Below are 19,109 nucleotides of genomic sequence, written 5' to 3'. Positions count from 1 at the left end.
CGCTCAATAACATAATGTAAAGGGCAGAGGAAGAATCAGTGAACTTGAAGATAGATCAATACAAATTTCTTAGTATGAACAAGAGAAAAAGAATGGGCTGAAGAACAAAATAAACAACCTCTGAGATTACGTAGGACTGTAAGAAAAGATCTGACATTCATGTTATTGGTTTCCCAGAAAGAGAGTAGAAAAAGAGTATGGCTGAAAAATTATATATAAACCTAAAAGAAGTCATGTCAAAACAACTCATTATTAAATTTCTGAAAACTAAAGACAGAAAAAATCTTCAAAGAAGCACAAGAGAAATAACACATTACATATAGTAGAAAAAAAAATTAGAATGCTCTAGACTTTTATATTCAATTAAATATCCTTCAGTAATGATGGGGAAATCAAAATATTCCCAAGAGCACCAAAACTGTGAGAATTTGTCACCAGCACATCTGCCCTAAAAGAATGGCTAAAAGGAGTTCTTGAATCAGACTGGGTACAATTTAAAAAATAAAAATAAAAACAGCAAATCTTGGAACATGAAGAAAGAAAGAAAAACTGAAAAAAAAATATGGGCAAATACCATACACTTTCCTTCTCCTGATGGGTTTCTAAATTGTGTTTGTTGGTTGAAGCAACAATTATGCCATTTTTGGTGTGGTTTTCTATGTAAAGGAAATACTTAAGACAGCGCTATTATAAACTGAAAAGGGTAAAGGGATTTAAAGGAAGGTAAGGTTTCTTTCTGGTGATGAAACTGTTCTATATCTTGATTTTGGTGGTTGTTATACAAATATACACATGTGACAAAATGGCATAAAACTATATGCATACATTATACCAATCTTAATTTCCTGATTTTGATACTGTACTATAGTTATGTAAAATGTTACTGTTAGGGAAAAGGGTGAAGGGTACATGAGATGTCTCTGTACTATTTTTGCAATATCCTGTAACTCTAAAGTTATTACCAAAGGAAACTTAAAAAAGAAAGACAGGGTATGCATGTATTTTGATACATATATTTATTATATGTATTTGTCTTTGAAAAATAAATACATTCCATATACTATACACAAAGACCTGTTCAGGACTGGTCACTCACTCTGGCTAACATCCAAACTTGGTCCTGATCCAGTACTGGATCTCTAAAGATCAAAACCTGGATATATGATACAGGATATATTTAGCATCATCAAACCTGATCTTTTAAAACATAAGGTGTCAGGATGAAATGCAATGATCAAGTAAAATTTCAAAATGAATGTAATAATTTCCAAGCCAATATTTAATCAACCAAACTATCACTGTCACTTCACACAAAGTATTAATTCAGTTAACATTACTATTTTGTACACAGTATCAATCTGTTACAGAAATATCTACAGAAATATCTATTATAAGAATTCTTCCTAATAGTTTTTTAATACCTACAATATGCCATGTACATTAAATATACCATCTTATTAAACTTCACAACAGTCCTCCAATGTGGATATTATTTTGTCTGTCTTTTATTCAGAGATAAAGATAAAGCTTAAAATATTTAAATAACATATCCAGAATTATCTATCTAGTTAGTGGTCAAAGGCAATATTTACATTTGTATCAGGCAGTCTACAATGAGGAAAATAGAAACCATACTAGGTATTTCAAACAGAAAAGAATTTAACACAGGAAATTCATTATGCATGTTTTTGAAAATAGATAAAGCAAAAATTGGAATGTGTATTAACGCAGAAATTAGAAATTGTGAGAAGTAGCTATCACCTACCTGAAGGGGGGAGGAACACAAGGGAAGAAGTATTAGTACCAGACCTTGGAGCACAGAGGAAAGGACCCTACCTTTGGTATGTTCCAGAAGCAATGCCAGAATAAGAAAAAAAAAGCTAGAGTGAGAGTGAATGTGAGAGAGTGTGAAAGCAAGAGGAAGGAGCGGGAGACAGAGAGAGACAGAGAGAAAGACACAGAGAGAGGACTATGCTTGTTTCTCATCTCCCAGTAGTGCCTCCTATTGATCACACCCAGCGAGAAGCCAACTGGAAAAATACTCTGGGAAACAGTGTGCAGACCTTCAGTGTAGATGGGGTGCGGGGATAAAAAGAAGGGTTGAGACAGTAACAAAAAATTGGTGCAGACTGATTTATTTTTAGAGTTATATTTATACTGGAATATGCTGCCTTCAAACCAGGAACTATGCACAAATATCTAAAATTTGAAATCTAAAGCCCAAATCTGTTCCCTACATTTTCTAAGAGTTTTAAAACTATGTAATATATAATTTAGTCTTTTTTCTTACTTTTCCACCAGCCTTCCAGAGATGCAAAGGTATGCAATTTCTCTTTTATATTTAACCAGTTGTGTAAAAATCTTTAACATTAAGAAATAATTCTAAACTTTGACATGATCCAAGACAAAAAATGCTGACCTGCTTTACTTTCTTTTCATAGATCCCTGGTTAGCATTGAAGGTGATAATAAGGCCAAGGTCTCAGGTATATTTCCTTAATGGGCCAGTTAGCGTCACTTATCTCATGCCCACAGATGATTTTTACTAAGGTTTGTTAGACTTGTGAACAGATGCCGTTGTTCACCTGAAACACCCTGGGGGTTGATGGGTCATTGCAAAACTCACTTGGTAGTATTGGTAGAAGCTGTTGGGCGTGAAGATTAGTAAACATTTAAACATCAAGGAAGTACACTTCTCTGCAGTGTATTGGCATTCAAAGAGAAAGAAATAATTCTAGTTATCTTCTGAGGGAGGGAGAAAACGTCTTTTTAAAAAGCTGACTCTCAGAGATGTCAATGAGGTTGACCCAATGGACTCTTGTCCCCTTCTTTCTATTTATGTTGTTGTCTTTGGGGCCAACATTGATTGAATAAAAGTAAAATAGTTTTGTATTTGCTGGGTTTCTTCTGTAAAAAGTCAATGTTGTCAGGATATAGTTTGGATTTTGAGATAATTCTATATGAAATGAGTAAGGTGTAATAGAGAAGAACGTGTTAGATTTTATACCTGGGAAGTACACTCTAATTATTTATATAAATCACTAAGAAGCAGAAATTAAATGGACAAAAGTGCATTTGCATCTTCAATGGCATAAAGGAGAGAAGAATGAGAAGTTCATTTTAGTACCATAACAGTAGAAGTCTTATTAATAATATTAGATGTATGATATGTAATAAATGAAGATAATTTGATAGAAGAAAAAGCTTTTCTCTGATTTTTGCTTTTATTTTTTATTTCTTTTTTCCCAGCTAATTTTTTAATGAGGTATATTTAATATGTTACTTTTGTTTCAGATGTACAACAATATTCAATATTTACAATGATTCAATGTTTGCATACAGTGTGGAAGGACCGCCACAATAAGTCTAGTTAACATCCATCACTATACATAGAATTTTTTCTTGACGTGAGCACTTTTAAGATCTACTCTTTTAAAAACTTTCAAATATACATCATTATTAACATAATTGCTGTGCTGTACATTACATCCCCATGACTTATTTATTTTATAACTAGAAGTTTGTGCCTTTTGACTCCCTTCACCCATTTCCGTACTCCCCATACCCCACCTCTGGAAACCACCAATCTGTACTCTGTATTTATGAGCTTTTTTTTTTTTAATGATTCCACATATAACTGAGAACATATGGTATTTGTCTTTCCTTGTCTGACTTATTTCACTTAGCATAATGTCCTCAAGGTCCAACCATGTTGTCACATTTGGCAAGATGTCATCCTTTTTTATGGCTGAATAATAAATAATAGTCAATTACACATATATACCACACTTTCTTAATCCATTCATTCATTGATGGACGGTTAGGTTGTTTCCATTCTGATTTCTGCTTTTAAAACTATGTTGCTCAAGCTGGTCGTGATGGCAACATGTAACGGGGGATTTAATTCTAATTATGTCTTTCTAGACTGACTTTGATCTTGTAAATATGATTAATTAAGAGAACTTGAGCAACATCTGACCAGCAACTTGGAGTAGGTGAGTGGTTTCCAAACAGACAGTATCAATCAGTGTAATGACTTAGTGGATCTGGAACATCACTTTTGAAAATGAAATTGAATAAAATAGGATAGAATAAGATAGGATAGGATAGGATAGAACAGAATAGGATAGGATAGGATGGAATGGAATAGAATAATATAGAATCAGAATAGATTAGGAGGTGAATAATATTTGGTGAAATGCTTACTTTGGTTGTGTATATATCTGTGTGTGTGTGCGCATGTGTGTCTGTATGTGTGTGTGTTCTGGGACATGATATGAAATGTGCTGCTCACTATAAGTTGTGGACAAAAATATTTGAAGTTGGAAAATACAGTGAAAGAGATCTAACTGAAACAATTCTGTACTTCCTTGTTGCTTCTATTAGTCAAACCACTCTGGCTAATTGTCTTCCTCTGTTAGATTAAGGTAAAAGCGGAATGAACTTGATGACTTAAAATGCTAATTCTTCATAAAAACATCAATTTTGACTTGGCCAATTCATTCTTTCCTCATTTTACTATAGATAAAAGTAAGAATTTGAACCTGTTTCAAAAAACAATATTTTCCATCACCTTGTAGGATTACTGCCACTCCAAATCACACAGATTATCTCATAGGTCTGAAACTTCTTTTACGTGGTGGTTAGTTTTTAGACTGTCTTTATATCTGATTGTACAGTGTATTCATTACTGGCTATTTAGGATGTGGTAGGGATGGCAGGGGCAGTTGTGATTCTAGAAAGCAGAAGACTGAATAATACTGACATAGTTTGTGAGCTGTCAGGTTTTGCCAACTTGATTGTGGTAAGCAGACTTGAAAATGGTCCCCAAATACTTCCCACTTCCTAGTGTTCATAGCCTTATTAATCCTGTCTCCTTTAGTAATTGATTCTCACTAATAGAATACAGCAACATTGAGGGATGCTACATTAGATCACAAAAGATTGTGACTTCTCTATTACTGGCAGATTCTCAGTATTGCCTTCTCAGCTTGCATAATTTGATGAAGAAAGCTGCCATATGGGAGAGGTCCACATGGAATGGCCTCCAGCCAACAGCCAGCAGGGAACTGAGGCCCTTGTCTCTCCAGGAACCATTCTACAGGAACTAAATGCTGACAAAAACTAAATGCTCAGAAGCAGATCCTTCTCCAGTTGAACCTTCAGATGATACCCCCCCCTCTTGCCAGCAACTTGATTGTGGCCTTTTGAGAGATTCTTAAGGAGAGGACCCATTTATGCCATATCTAAATTCTTGACCCATAGAAATTGTTAATTTTAGGGTTAATTTGATATACACAGCCATGAGAACTAATGCATTGACATATACTCTGATTCTCAAACATGGGTCATTTGGCACTGGCTGGAAATACTTTTGGTTTTCACGACTTTACGGGTGCTACTGGAATCTAGGAGGTAGAGGCTGAAGATGCTGCTAAACGTTCTATAATGCACAGGACAGCCTCCTAACAACAAAGGATTTTCTGACCCAAAATGTCAATAGTGCTGGAGTTGAAAAACCTTGGTCTAAAGAAGATTACAGTACCTTTAGACAGTAGATTTTAGATCTCATTTTCCACAAACGATCTCTAATATCTACTACCCAAAGGGAAATTACTTTTAAGTACATTCTGAGAATCTTGTTGTAAAATCAGTGCAATTTCATTCATTTTTGAAAGATCACAGCATCTTTTTCTTTAGGAATGTCCCAGAAATCAAAGTATGAAACATGTCTCCATTAAAATACTTTGTTTATTAACCCTAGAGCTATGTCCATTCTGAAATATATAGGCAAGCTAGAAGCTGATAATAAAGCATCTGAAAGAGGTAGAGAAATTTTACATCATATTAATCTCATTATGGTAATACCTGAGCAGCCAAATTTATTTTTCTCTATATTTGGTAAGTTTGCTCCCCCTCAGGCTAAGGCTCATTATGCCCAGTTATATCTTACACTGAAATGGCTGACATACAACGAAAGGAGATCCTAAAATCCCGGTGGGTGTGCCTGTAACTTTTCACACTCTAAAGCGCTTCATGAATAAATCAGTGAAGTTGTCACAGAGAGGAAGCATACATTTTTCCACAAATGGAACTGCAAGTAACCTGTGCACATTGTGAATAGCCAGTAAGCTTCATTTATGACCTGTCCTGTCAGAGAAACAGCATAGCTTGTATTGCTGTTGACATATTGACAAACAATTGACATATTTCCAGTACATAAAAACAATCTGAACGGTAAGCAAATAAATACTGATATTACTGTGTTTCTGCCTTATTCAGAGCAATAATATAATTCCTTTTTTCTTTAAGGAAACAAGAGACAACCAATAGTCCATTGAAGAAATAGCTCCTCACACTAAGTTCAAGAATTGTCTAACTAAAATGTGCCTTAAGTACACTGTACTACATAGCCATGCTCCATCACCATCAAATAAGCTACATAACCCTTTAGTTTGACTGCATATATAGCACTTCACTTTTGCCAGCATAGATCAGGGAATACTGGTTAAGGATACATCTGCCAGGGTCTGTTACCCTTCAAGCATATTCCTGTCCTAAATTTATTACCTAGGCTAAAGACAGCTGAAAGGCTGATTCAAGCCCACATTGTGGTTTTGCTTTGACCATGATCATGAGAAATTGTGATTGATCAGCACAGACTTGAAAAGAGGTTAAAGTGCACAACATGCAAAGTGAAAGATACTGGCTCAAGATCACACCTTCTGTTCACTATTCAAAAACTCCAGTGGTTCCTTATCCTCTACAAAAAGTTTAGTCTCTGTCTGGCATTTAATGATTTCCCTCCAACTACTTTTAAAAAAATTTGTTTCTTAGTACTTCCCATCTTGAAGTCTTTACTTCAATCAAATTCAATCAGACTCTTTTCTCCTTCTTATGTCTGTGTCACAGGTTGTGGGGTTCCCTCCATCTGAACTAACCTTTTCTCTTCCTGCACAAATTGTAACCATCCTCAAAATTCTAGTTAATGTCTTAACTCCTTCAAAGATGTCTTCTTAGATCTACAGCAAGAAGATAGTTCTTTCCCTCCTCTAAAATCATAAAATGCAGTTTATCTGTGTGTTCAGTTCCTATTTTGCATTTAATTTCATGTCTGAATTACCTTTGCATTTCTCCAATGCACAAGGTCTGCTGTATTAAATACACATGTAATCACCTGACCTAGATCCTAATGAAATGCAAAGTGCTTACTTAAATTTGCAAATTCAAATTTTTATTGCCCAATCATTAAGTCTATATTTCTTGTTTGACTAGTTTGACATGTCTATTCCTGAACGTATCATTCACTTTACAGAAAAAGAATACAAAACTGACAGAGAACAGTATTTACATGGTAATTAACTAATTAATAGGGATCTGTAGAAAGCCTCTCAATATCTTGTATCAGTCTTTAGTCTGGCACTATCAAATAAACATACTGATCTTCCTTATTTTTTTCCTTGGTAATGAAAGATGATCTAATTCATCTCAAAGATATGTTTGAAAGTCTAAACTGTTGACTTGCACTGGAATGAAGCTTTCTTTTCTAGCACAGGAAAGGCAATGTGGTTAGTGTACAATTGCTATAATGTGGCGAAAATACAATTGAATTTAATTAAGCAGGTTTAATGACTAAAATGTTAACACAGTTCTAGTTTATAATATCCAGCCTTAATGTGTGTTTTGTCTGATGAATTCATAGTGCCTCCCAACATTCATTTGGCTTGACTCTCCTGCCTGTCACAGAAGGAAGTTGAATGGCTCAGAGAGACAAATAAACAATTCTCCTTCTTGTATACCATGTTTATTTATGGCATATTTGAGTTATAATAAAAGAGAACAGTTAGGCAAACTAGCATCTATCCTGAAGGGTAAGACACGAAGAAGCTAAAAGTGAAAATAAAAGGAAAAGAATATAAACACACATCAGATAATTACACTTCCTCATTAACTCTCACTGCAATCTTGTAAATGAAACTATTCTTCCATGTTTAGAAGACTAAATGTATCCCATTACCAGAATTTACCTGCTAATAAAACAAAATTTTAATTCTATTGTCTTGCCATCATATCCTAATGGGACCAGGCAACTAATACTTGCTAAAGGCATCAAAATTATCTTCTAAGAATAAGTACAAAGTCATGAAGCTTTATAACTGCAATGCCAAGGATTTTGTGTGTACTTGTTTTGTGAATTTGTCTTTTACTATGAGTTTAAATATGTGATTCTCTAAAGGTAATTTTACAGTAAGTTTCCTTTTGTCTTCAGGAGAAAAATTTAATAAGGATGATAAAAAAGAATTTATTTTTTTTCCTTTTGGAGAATAGGAGCTTTTGAAAAACATAGTCCTTCACTGAATGAGTAGCTCCTATTTAAATAAAATACATTCCAGTTCTATTTTCTTTTTAAAGTAGTAAATGCATACAATGCTTAAAAAAGGGAGATTTGGTTCCTGGGAAGCAGTTAGATGATAATGATGTCGGGAAAGAAGCCTGGAAGAAAGGAGTCCAGACAAAGTGTTAAAGAGGGAACATGGCACAGTGCAGCACTTTCCAAACAGTGGTTCTCCTACCACCTGTACTACAGTAAACAGTAATGCTTAATAAATATTTAAATTCCTGGCCCACTCAAAACACACTGGGTCAAAATATTTCAGCGCTGGACAAAAGCATCTGGATAGACATCTTTGGTGATTCTGAAGCACATTAAAAATTTAGAACTATTGCCAATGAGAGCACATTTTAAATTTTTTATGAGTATAATAATAACTGTTTTAAAAAAGCATCAGGACACTCATCTTTAGTACTTTCTCCATCTCTTCTTACCTTTTAAATTTAGCATTTCTATTTCATGTTTCTCTGCAGACTGTGCCTGCTATTCATACAGTCTACCAGGTGGAAGATGATCACATCATAAAGCCCATATCTTTACCTCCTTGTTCAAGAAGGCAGCCAAGTCTGAGACTATATTCATTTGGCCTCAGTTCCAAATTTCTAGAGAAGGGATTCTCATTGGCTCAGCTTGAACTAAGTGTCCAGCCTCTGCCCAATAAGCTATGGCCAAACAAGACAGGACCATGATATAAAACACGGTAACAGAGTCCCTACCCCAACTACCTATGAATTTAATTACAAAAATATACTGTTTGACAAATACAGGACACTTAAAACAGAGAGCAATTAGGAGTGAGGGAGAGAAATTCCCAAAGGTAAACAAATCATTGTATTCTGGGCAGATAACTTAAAACCTGTCAGCCAAAGGTAGCAAAATAGTGGTAAAGAATCTAAGTGTCCAACACGATGGCTTGGTTAAAGGATAAGATACATCTTTGAAATAGTAGAGTAAAAACCCATTCTTAGGAGAATGTAAAGAATGAAGGAAAACAGTTCAAGAATACTTTTATGCTAAAAATACATACAAATTTTTAAATGCCTTAATATGACCCTATTTAAAAATAAACACAAAACCAGGAAAGACATAAGGAGATATACTAAAGTTGCATAGTGAATGTCACTGGATTTCTTTTTTTTTCTTTAAATATTTCTGATTTTACAAATTTCTACAGATTACTAGTAAATTGGCAGAAAATAGAAAGGAAGGAGTAACATTTATTGTGCAGCTTGCTGCTTATCTACTTTTAAGTCTGACAGCAACCGAAGAGGCTCCTTTCTCTCAGTGTTTTTGGAGCCACAGTCATTGACCTGCAGAACACACCTCTTCTTGAAGCCAACCATAGAGAACACAACTTGCATTTTTTGCAAAGCATAGACTAACCATTAAGACTGTTATAGAATAAATATTCCTCAGGATTCCATCCTTAAGACGTGGTGAACCCACGCATGCCTTCTTCCTCAATCCACATGGTATTTGGGTTGACGTCAATATGAATATTACCTGTACCCAACTGAGCACACCCAAAAATGTCAACTAGATTATAGTGATCATTTACATTTTTTGGCCATTTGTCATCTGCATATACTTTTTATTTGGAGGAAATTTCAATATAGGTAGGAGGTATTATCCCAACTCCCACTACAAAAGTAAAATGAAATGCATATTTTCTCTCCCACTCCAGAAACTGCTATAAAGTGGACTTGGGGCCTTAGTGTAGACAATTAAGTATTCCTATGCAGAATTTTGACTTCTGTGATCGTTATACAAAGATGCAGGACAATCAGGAATTTTCAGCTGCTGAATTGGCTGGTTCTAGATTTGAGTGGCATTTGGAGAGTGTCTGATGGGGACAACATAAAACTGTGTCACCCACACTATTGTGGCCACTGCCTCCCTTCTCTTGATCTACCTGGTTAACTAGTCTTTCTGAGGATTTCATAACGTAGCTTTGATGGTTAATCTTACATGACAACTTCACAGGTCATGGAGTGCCCAGATTAAACATTATTTCTGAGGGCATCTGTTGTTTCTAGGTGAGATTGTATTTGAACAGGTGAACGCAGCAAAATAGATTGCCCTCCCCGTTGTTGGCGGCATCATCCAATCCACTGAGGGCCTGAATAGAACAAAAGGCAGAGGAATTTTTCCTGCCTCATTAAAATGGTTTTAATTTAAAAAATCCTAAAATGAATACATATGAAAAATAAAGACAGAAAGGGAACAGAAGGAAGGGAGGGAAGGAGGGATAGAGAGGAAGGAAAGGAATAATATTTGGAGACTGAATGCCCTGAGATTAAGCTGAAACATTACTATGTGCTGTGTAATTTTAGGCAAGTTACTTGAGTTCTCTGAGCCTTAGTTGTCCTCACTTAAGAAAACAAAAGATTTAATATTTTTTAATCTGTTGGAAGAATTAGAAGAGATAATTTATGTAAAATAGATAATAAAAATGAAAGCCTTGTACATGGTAAGGACTTAATAGATATTAGTTATTTCTCCTTTCCCCAACATCATCTCTGAATGGGTCCGATCTTTCTAGTTATGTCTCTCTGTCAGATGTAGAGGGAAGGATGGACTCTAAAACTAGTTCAAGAACTTGTTAACTTGACTCACAGAGACATCTGGGTAACTGAAGTTTATTTTAGCTCTGTAACAATAAAGCCAGGAAGATACTGGCCCAAGCTGTGTAAACTCAGGGAGATTAAGAGTGAAGATGAGAAGTTTGTTCAGCAATATCTGTTCTGTGCACTATCCCTTAACAATCATATTGTGCACGGCTTTATAGATTTGATGCACCTGGACCAGGTATTGAGCTCTCCAGCATCAATCTAGGCAAGACTGCATCCTGAACTGTTTTAGCTATATTGGGCCTAAAGAGGGCAGTTGAGTTTCCGAGTTCTGATATTTATTCTTTCAACCTTATTATCCACAAATGTTGGTCTACAGTTCAGCCCCCCTTGGGTAGACTAAAATTCTTTTTACCTTCATATGTCTTTGTAGAATGTTAATGAACTATACAATATATCCCACTCAGTTGCTGGAAGAAACACTGTTTTCATTACTGTCTTGTCTCTTTTGCCCTTCCTAGTAATGCTCAAGAATATAGGAGGATATTGTGATGGTAATAAAATGAGGCCAGTAGCTCTAATCTTTTGTCTATCAGATGTCCCAGAATCTCTAAACATATCATTTTTCCCTTGGAGACACATTAGTTCAGAGAAGTGATGTAACCTACAGAGATGTTGAGATGTTAGTCAGACTTTGGAATTAGAAGACCCTACTCTTTTACACTGGACTTAACCCTGGAAGAAAAATCCATAGCACTTGTGGTAGCCATCTGGCTAACTAAGAGGAGTTTGTAATTAAGCCAAAATAGAGGAAAGGAGAGTCAACAAATGACAACAGATCTAGTCTAAACACCCATTAACCCTTCTTATCAAGCTACAATTCACCAGATCTTTTCCTGGACTTTTTAGTTGTGTAAGACAATAAATTACCCATTTTCCTTTAGACAGTTTTAATGGGATTTTTTTATAACTTTGAAATGAAAATGGATGCATTTTTTTTTCTTTATGGAATTCGGCAGCCAAAGGAGTTACCTGGTAGCTGCAGGTCAGAAAGAGCGCTTGATGGGGCTTATGAATTCTTCCCAGTAGTATTGAATGATGTCCCAATTAATACCCACATTCTCATTTAGGATTTAAATGTGTTCTCTCTTAGCTCATTCTATCCCTCGATTCTTCTGTAGGGCTCTACCTTGTTTTCTATAACCCCCAGTCCCTAGGGAGTTGAAAGTGGAAGTTTGTTGACTATAGACAGATAATTTATTTCCAAATCAATAGTCTACGTGGGATTTCTTAGTGTTGTGCTGTGTTTAACATACTGAATTTTTGGTTGTCTCTAAGTGCCTGAAGCTTTCCTGAGCTTCCATCATTCTGAGACTATTGCTCTTTGGAGCATGTGCTGATTATTTCCCAACTGACTGGCCTGAGGAAATTCTGGGCATGGCCGGATTGTAAGACTGAAGGGTATGAATACAGGAACAAACAGATCCTCAACTGAAAAAGGTAGGGTCTGAGAGCAAGCTATGGAGGAGGGTAAAACCAGTACCCTGAAATATACCTATAAAGAAACCAAGGGTTAAATAATCATGGAAACAATTGACTCTATTATAAAAGGAAGAGCCACAAAACAAAAACTGGTCAAAGGTAATGGAACATCTATAGGGACAAAAGGATTCAAGCAAATTTAAACATAAGTATTAGACAAAATTATTAAAAGTAAAAGAAGCAAACTCCCTCGTTGCTACTTCTGATAATTCTTTTTCAGCTTTATCCACGTGTGGAAATTTGATCTGCTTCACACAGACTTCCCAACCTCTGAAGAAGGATGCTTTTTTATATTCCAATCAGAATATGATTTTTCCACCAGACATATGGTATATTTCCTCAAGCTGCTCTGTCTACATTTGGAGATCCTACCCCAGGTACTGGCTTGTATACTTTGGTTTCAGGGAACATGGAGACTAAACTTTGCTTGCCATTTTCTGAGTCTAGAGCTAAGTCTTCTTCCAGCAGTTTTCCAACACCCAGCTGGTTGTTCAACAATTCAATTCAATGCAATTCTGACACGAACTACCTTGAGTTTGCCCAGATCCCATAGGTTAAGAACTCAGCTCTACAAGACTGGCCCAATCAGACTGGGGGGAACCAAAATAAATGGGGTCCTTGGGTAATCCACACATCTGCCTGGTTGGTTACAAATTCGGGTCTTCCCTCGACCTCCCCCTCAGGTTTGATAATTCACTAGAACAACCCACAGAACTCAGGGAAGCATTATGCTTATGATTATAAAGGATACATTATAAAGGATACAACTCAGGAACAGCCAAATAGAAAAGATGAACAGGACAAAGTACGCAGGGGTGGGGGTGTAGGGTGGGGTGACGCGGAGCTTGCATGCCCTCTCTAGGAGCATCGCTTTCTCAGAACCTCAATGTGTTCACCAGCCCAGAAGCCCCCTCAAAACCCTGTCATTCAGAGTCTTTAATCAAGGTTCCATTACACAGGCATGATTGATTAGATCATAGACCCCGATGACTGAGCTCAGTCTCCAGCCCCATTCCCGGGAGGCTGAGGGATCAGGCTGAGAGTTCTACCCTCTAATCATGTGGTTGGCTCCAGTCCTCATCCTGACGCCATCTAGAGGCTTACTGTGAGTCAACTAAATAGTCAGGCAGGATACAAAGAGGCTCCTTATGAATAACAAAAGACACCCATCTCTCAGGAAATTCCAAGGGCTTTAGGAACTCTATGCCAGGAACCACGAACAAAGCCAAATATATTTTGTAGTATAGGGCAGAATTTCTCCCTGAAATTCCAGAGGTTACGTGTAGACCTGAGGCAGGAGATAGATGGGCTCCAGGCTAGGCATTTACAGCTGGCCTCCTGTTCACACCTCCTGGGGTGAGAAGAAGATGGGCTCCAGGCTGAACATTCATTACCAGCCCCCTGTTTACATTTCCTGAGGCAAAAAACAAATGGGCTCCCGACTACATATTTATGACCGGACTTCTGTCTGTATTTCGAGATCTGCACATCGGTATAAGAAACAACAACAGAAATAGGGTAGATGACCAGACACTGGATACTTTTATGGCAGGGACAGAGAGGGGCTCAACCCTGTTAAAAGATCAAGGGGTCATACACTTCCCATCCTTGGGGTAAGGCAAACATGGCACATGTGCAGAAAGGCTCCTTGGGGGTCAAAAAAGAGGGGGCACCACCCCATAATATGTGATGCTAAGTCCGTCCCATAGGCCTCTGGGCTGAAATCCATCTTAGAAAAATGTTGGGCACGCATATTGGGGCGGGTCCTAGGGCAGGGCAGGTGTGGAGAAAGAAACCAGGTAATTGGCCAGAGGTAAACAGAGACCCGGAGGAACTGCCCTATAGAAATGACTTAACCACCTCTTTATTGCACTCCTCCTCATTAGCGAGGATGCCCACACCCTTTCTCTCCAGGTGTGCATCTCTGCCTCGCTTCTGTCTTAACTAAACAAACTGTTTCTCTGTGTGCTCTCCCACTTGTTGTTGTGCTATGTCTCTAATAATAAACTTTGTACCTGTTTTTACACTTTTGCCTCCGTGAGAAATACATTTTTCACTGGGGGCAAGAGCCAGGGGGTGTGGTAGCCAGGAGTCCTGGTTTTCATCCAGGCTACCCAGGTTCGATTCCTGAGCAGGGAATTAAGATCTCACTTCATGCCACCGCTCACTGCTGCCTCTCCGAGATCAGACCAATCAGAACATCCATATCACCCTCATAAACCCTTGTTCTCTATTCTTGGGTCTTCATTATTTTCTGAACAGATAAAAACAGTGTCTGAAAATATTTAAAATTGCATTAGCTGATCAGTAATTTTCAATGGAAAAAAAAAGTTTATTCATATATATTTTACAAAATTGAAATGTAAGTCTTCATGATCTTTAAAGCAATTCTCTTTTTTTTTTTTTCTCTAACTAACCATTATGCTCTGAAAGGGTATAAATGAATCTAAAGGTTGTACCAGTTATTTCATCTAGGCTGCAGTTATTCATGATTTTCCTATTTGTATAGTATTTGCCTGCATGGTTTCACTTGTTCAATTTGCATTTTCATTGTTACTACTATATTGCATATCTTCAATTCTAAAAACTGATTGTAGTATTCAAGATATGTTAAGATGATAATAAATAACCACAAAGCTCTTAATAGACTTAATAGAACCAAATGTTGCTCTTACTGTTGCTTCATATCTAGAAGACTAGCAGGGTGCTCTTCTCACCAGAGTCACCAGGACCAAAGGCCTTCAAGGCTTCATCCCGACACCGGTTTCTTAGATTAGCGTGGCAGAGGGAAAGGAACCTGCAAGTCTATGCACTGTCTCTAAAAGGTCTGCCCGGAATGGATGTGTCTCATTTGCTCACATATTAATGACTAAACCCCCAGGAATCTCTCTCGACTTAATTGCAGGTACCATGATCCTATCAGCTTTTGGTAGGAAATCTAAACAATCATTTTCCTGGAGAGATTTTGACTAATTGAAAGGATTTTTTTTCCTATGTGTTGTCATAAACCATTCAGAGGTTTAAATAATGAGTTTAATGGCCATGCCTTTGATATGATGCTTGCCAAGAGTCTGAATTTTAATTGGCCTTTTTAATGCAAAGCATTTCTCCATTTTATTTTTTTATAGTTTGGAGTTGAAAGCAGTTCTGCTTCTAAACCAACAAGTCCCTGAATTTGCAGACTGTTTCTATGTCTTTTAGATCTGTTTTCTTGAACTCAGCTTTTTCCTCTGATACCTCGCCAAATACAGTCAATAGCAACAACTTCAAACCATTACTATTCTATTTTCCACTATTAGACCACTTCTAGTACTAAAAATTCATGTGGTGTATAAGCTGCCTTCCAAGCAGAGGTGGAAATGTTACCAAGCGCTTTGACCCTGCATAACATGGACCATCCTTTCAGGTTCCTATATCAGTTATCTCCCTGCTTGTTATTACCTAGCCCTTATGTTAATCCCACATGTTTTAGCTCTGTTGTCACAGAAGCATCCACAATAAATTTTTATATAAATCAGGACAGGATATTTTCATTTGCCCCTCTAGATCGATAGTCTACACTTCACTACTTTGTGCCTTGTGTGGGGAGAGCAGAGCCGGGGGGCGGGGGGGTGGGGTGGGCGCGGGGTGCAGCTTGATGTTATTATCTGTATCAGTGGATTCTTTTGTCTTCCAGCTTCCAAGAGTGTTCAGCAACAGAAATCAAGGGTAGGAGATTGGAGGGTAAAAGGAAAGTAGGTTGCTTACTCTCCTGGATTCTTCCCCTTCAGGTCACTACAGGTTGGCCGAAATCTTCTAATGAAGGCTACAGTTATTGTTAGGCCCTTTCCACACAACTATACTCTCCATCTTCTGGTAATTAACTCTCCTTCTTCTTGCTCTTTCAGGTCTAGTGGTCATAACATCTATCCAACGTCATAAGGCCCAGGATACTACACCAGTCCTGGTTAGTTTACCTACCCTCCGATGGCGACAACGCTGTAAATACTTCCTTCCTTTAAACCTCCTCAGTCATCGAGTTTGAAGGGGCTTCCTTTTAGGACTCTGATTAGGTTATGCTTCGGTAGTACAACAGTCCTGACTCCTTGCAGCCTGACATAATGAAAGTTCATTTCCTACCTAGGCTACCTGTCCCACATGTGCAGGCAGGGAGCTCTGTTCACTCTAGTTACTCAGCATTATCAGCTTCAGCTTGGCTTATGCTTCTGTAACCAGCGGAGCCGTAGGAAGAGTATATGTTACTCCCGTAGGGGCCCTTCTACATCTGCCTGGTTGTGACACCTGCCACTTTTACTTACATTTCTAACCTCGGAGGTTTAAAATTTACCACCCTAACATGCAACCACACAGGGGAAAAGGGGAAGAATTTAATGTGTACTTTACAAATGGTTCAAAAGTGGGTTTTGAAGCACAAAGTTATGATGAAATTAAAGCAAACATTAAAACTCACTTTAACTTCATACACGTACATAGCAAGAATGGCGACAGCGCCCATATAGACTATGAGGACTATCTGTCTGTCCTCAAGCAAGTAAATCTGTTATATAATGATGCTGCACAATTAGCCAAAAAGGAAAGTGTAAGATCACAGACAAGTAAATAACTGAAAACTGAATAGTATTCAGGCCCGTTTATGAGCCTTCCAGATCTCTCAGCTCCACTCCAACTCTGGGCCTGGGAGTTGGTTGTTTTCCCTGCTTCCCACACAGAGTTGCCCCAGTGATGGCTTTCACTCTTCCCATGGGCTCAAAGCCAAGATCTATTCGCCACGGCCTTTGCCTCATCTTCAGCATTTTAAATTATCCTACCATCCCAAGAGTGAGAGTGGAGCTTCGGCAAGAATTCTATTGTACCCTCATGGTATGAGATGACGCTGCTTTGGCTCTTCAGTGTGACACGCATGGACTTTTGGAAGGGCCAGGTTCCCCAGCAGCTACTCAAAGGGGTCACTTAGTAAAATGTAGAAGAGTGGGAGAGTAAACATCATATGAAATGATCTGTGACCAAAGAAAGACAAAGAGTGGGAAAAGTGCATTGAAAGATTGTTTTCCCTTCCTCTCCTAACAGTTTTGAGATGGTGGTATCATAGAGTCTCTCTGCAGATATTCCACAAAACTAAGCAGCTGACTGCATTTCCTGGGAAGCTGGGACAGTTTAAGTAACAGGCAACTTTAAACTTGCTTGCCCTTCTTCACGGCCTCACTTTCCTTTACACTCACTCTTGTTTCCCTGTGATTGTACTGCCTCTCTCAATACAGTGTTTACATGTAAGGTTTGCCTTAGGAAATATTTGCTAAAGAATCTCAGCTTAGAAAATAGTACCAAGGATGGCCATAAAAAGAAGAACTTCAGGAGGAAATTTGGTGTTGAATTTCCCACCTGTCTGAAAGCAATAAAGACTCAATCATTGGGGGTGATAAATAAGGTGATAAAAATCCCTGGAATGAAATAATAGTACCAGTATTAAACATTTTAGCAGTAAATAGCAGAATTTAGGTATATTTGGGTTTTTTTTTTTTTGGCTCATCATTTTAATTTCAGTTTTTCCTTGACATTTATCACACATTACCCTGTAAGAGTTTTTATTTTTTTTCCTCTGCCACTTATATTTTCACGTACATCTATGAAAATCCCTGCTCAGATTGTTGTTGTTGTTTTTAAATAAGATATATACTAAGAAAATTGAAATATTGGTATATTTATAGAAACCCCATTTAATCACATTCCCAGAGAGAATGTCAGTTGTTAACAGACTCATTCCAAAGAAAATTTACCAAAGTTTATTTTAAATTTTGCTGGTTTTGCAGCTGCCATTTGAATTTTCTGACCAAATCTGGCTGTTTTACTTCATCTGGACAGACAGGTAAGCATATTGATCTAGGTTTTGGTAATAGAATACTTCTCATGCCAAACTCTGAATCAGGTCAAACTCACTTAGGAATCAAAGAAAAAGGAAGAGTGTTCTAGGTAGCAACTGAAGTTAGCATAAACTCTGACTTAAAATGGCTCAAATACGTAGGTGTTATTTATACCCCATAAATCTGAAGCTAGGCAATTGCTGGTGTTGATTTACCTACCCAAGCCATTTACGTCTCCCTGTCGTGTCATTCTTATATGTTGGCTTGGGTCCACACATTTATTAGTTTTCTAGGGCTGCCATAACAAAGGACCACAGACTGGGTGGTTTAAAACAGAAATTTATTTTCTCATAGTTCTGGATGCTAGAAGTCTGAGGTCAAGTTGGCGGCAGAGATACTTTCATTCTGAGGCCTCTCTCCTTGGCTTATAGATGGTCCTCTTTTCCATGTGTCTTTGTGTGGTCTTCTCTCTGTGCATGTGTGTGTGTTCCAAGCTCCTTCTCTTATAAAGACTCCAGTCATAGTGGATTGGGGCCCATCCCAATGACTTTAGCTACCTCTGTAAAAATACTGTCTCCAGATATAGTCATTCTTATGTACTGGAGGTTAGGGGCAACATATGAATTTTGGTGAGGGGCACTATTTCAGCTCACACCACTGTGGTTATCACTTTGTGGTCTTAAGATGAATGCCACGCTTCACATAGTTACTATAAAAACAGAAAAAAAAAAAAAAAGAAAGTAATGGG

General features: G+C 37.5%; 1 long non-coding RNA gene across 1 annotated transcript; it reads right to left on the bottom strand.

Annotated features, from left to right (window-relative positions):
• Positions 1-234: 234 nt before the first annotated feature.
• On the bottom strand, positions 235-18,788 carry LOC118896096. Its single transcript, XR_005020082.1, has 3 exons — positions 18,667-18,788; positions 18,068-18,073; positions 235-245 (listed from the first exon to the last, which is right to left on the bottom strand). It is a non-coding gene; the product is annotated as an uncharacterized LOC118896096 (long non-coding RNA).
• Between the last annotated feature and the right edge of the window lie 321 nt (positions 18,789-19,109).

This window comes from Balaenoptera musculus, chromosome 5 (assembly GCF_009873245.2).
Source record: "Balaenoptera musculus isolate JJ_BM4_2016_0621 chromosome 5, mBalMus1.pri.v3, whole genome shotgun sequence".
Classification (NCBI taxonomy): Eukaryota; Metazoa; Chordata; class Mammalia; order Artiodactyla; family Balaenopteridae; genus Balaenoptera; species Balaenoptera musculus.
Note: the sequence above shows the minus strand (reverse complement) of the source record. Positions and strands in the feature narration are given on the sequence as shown.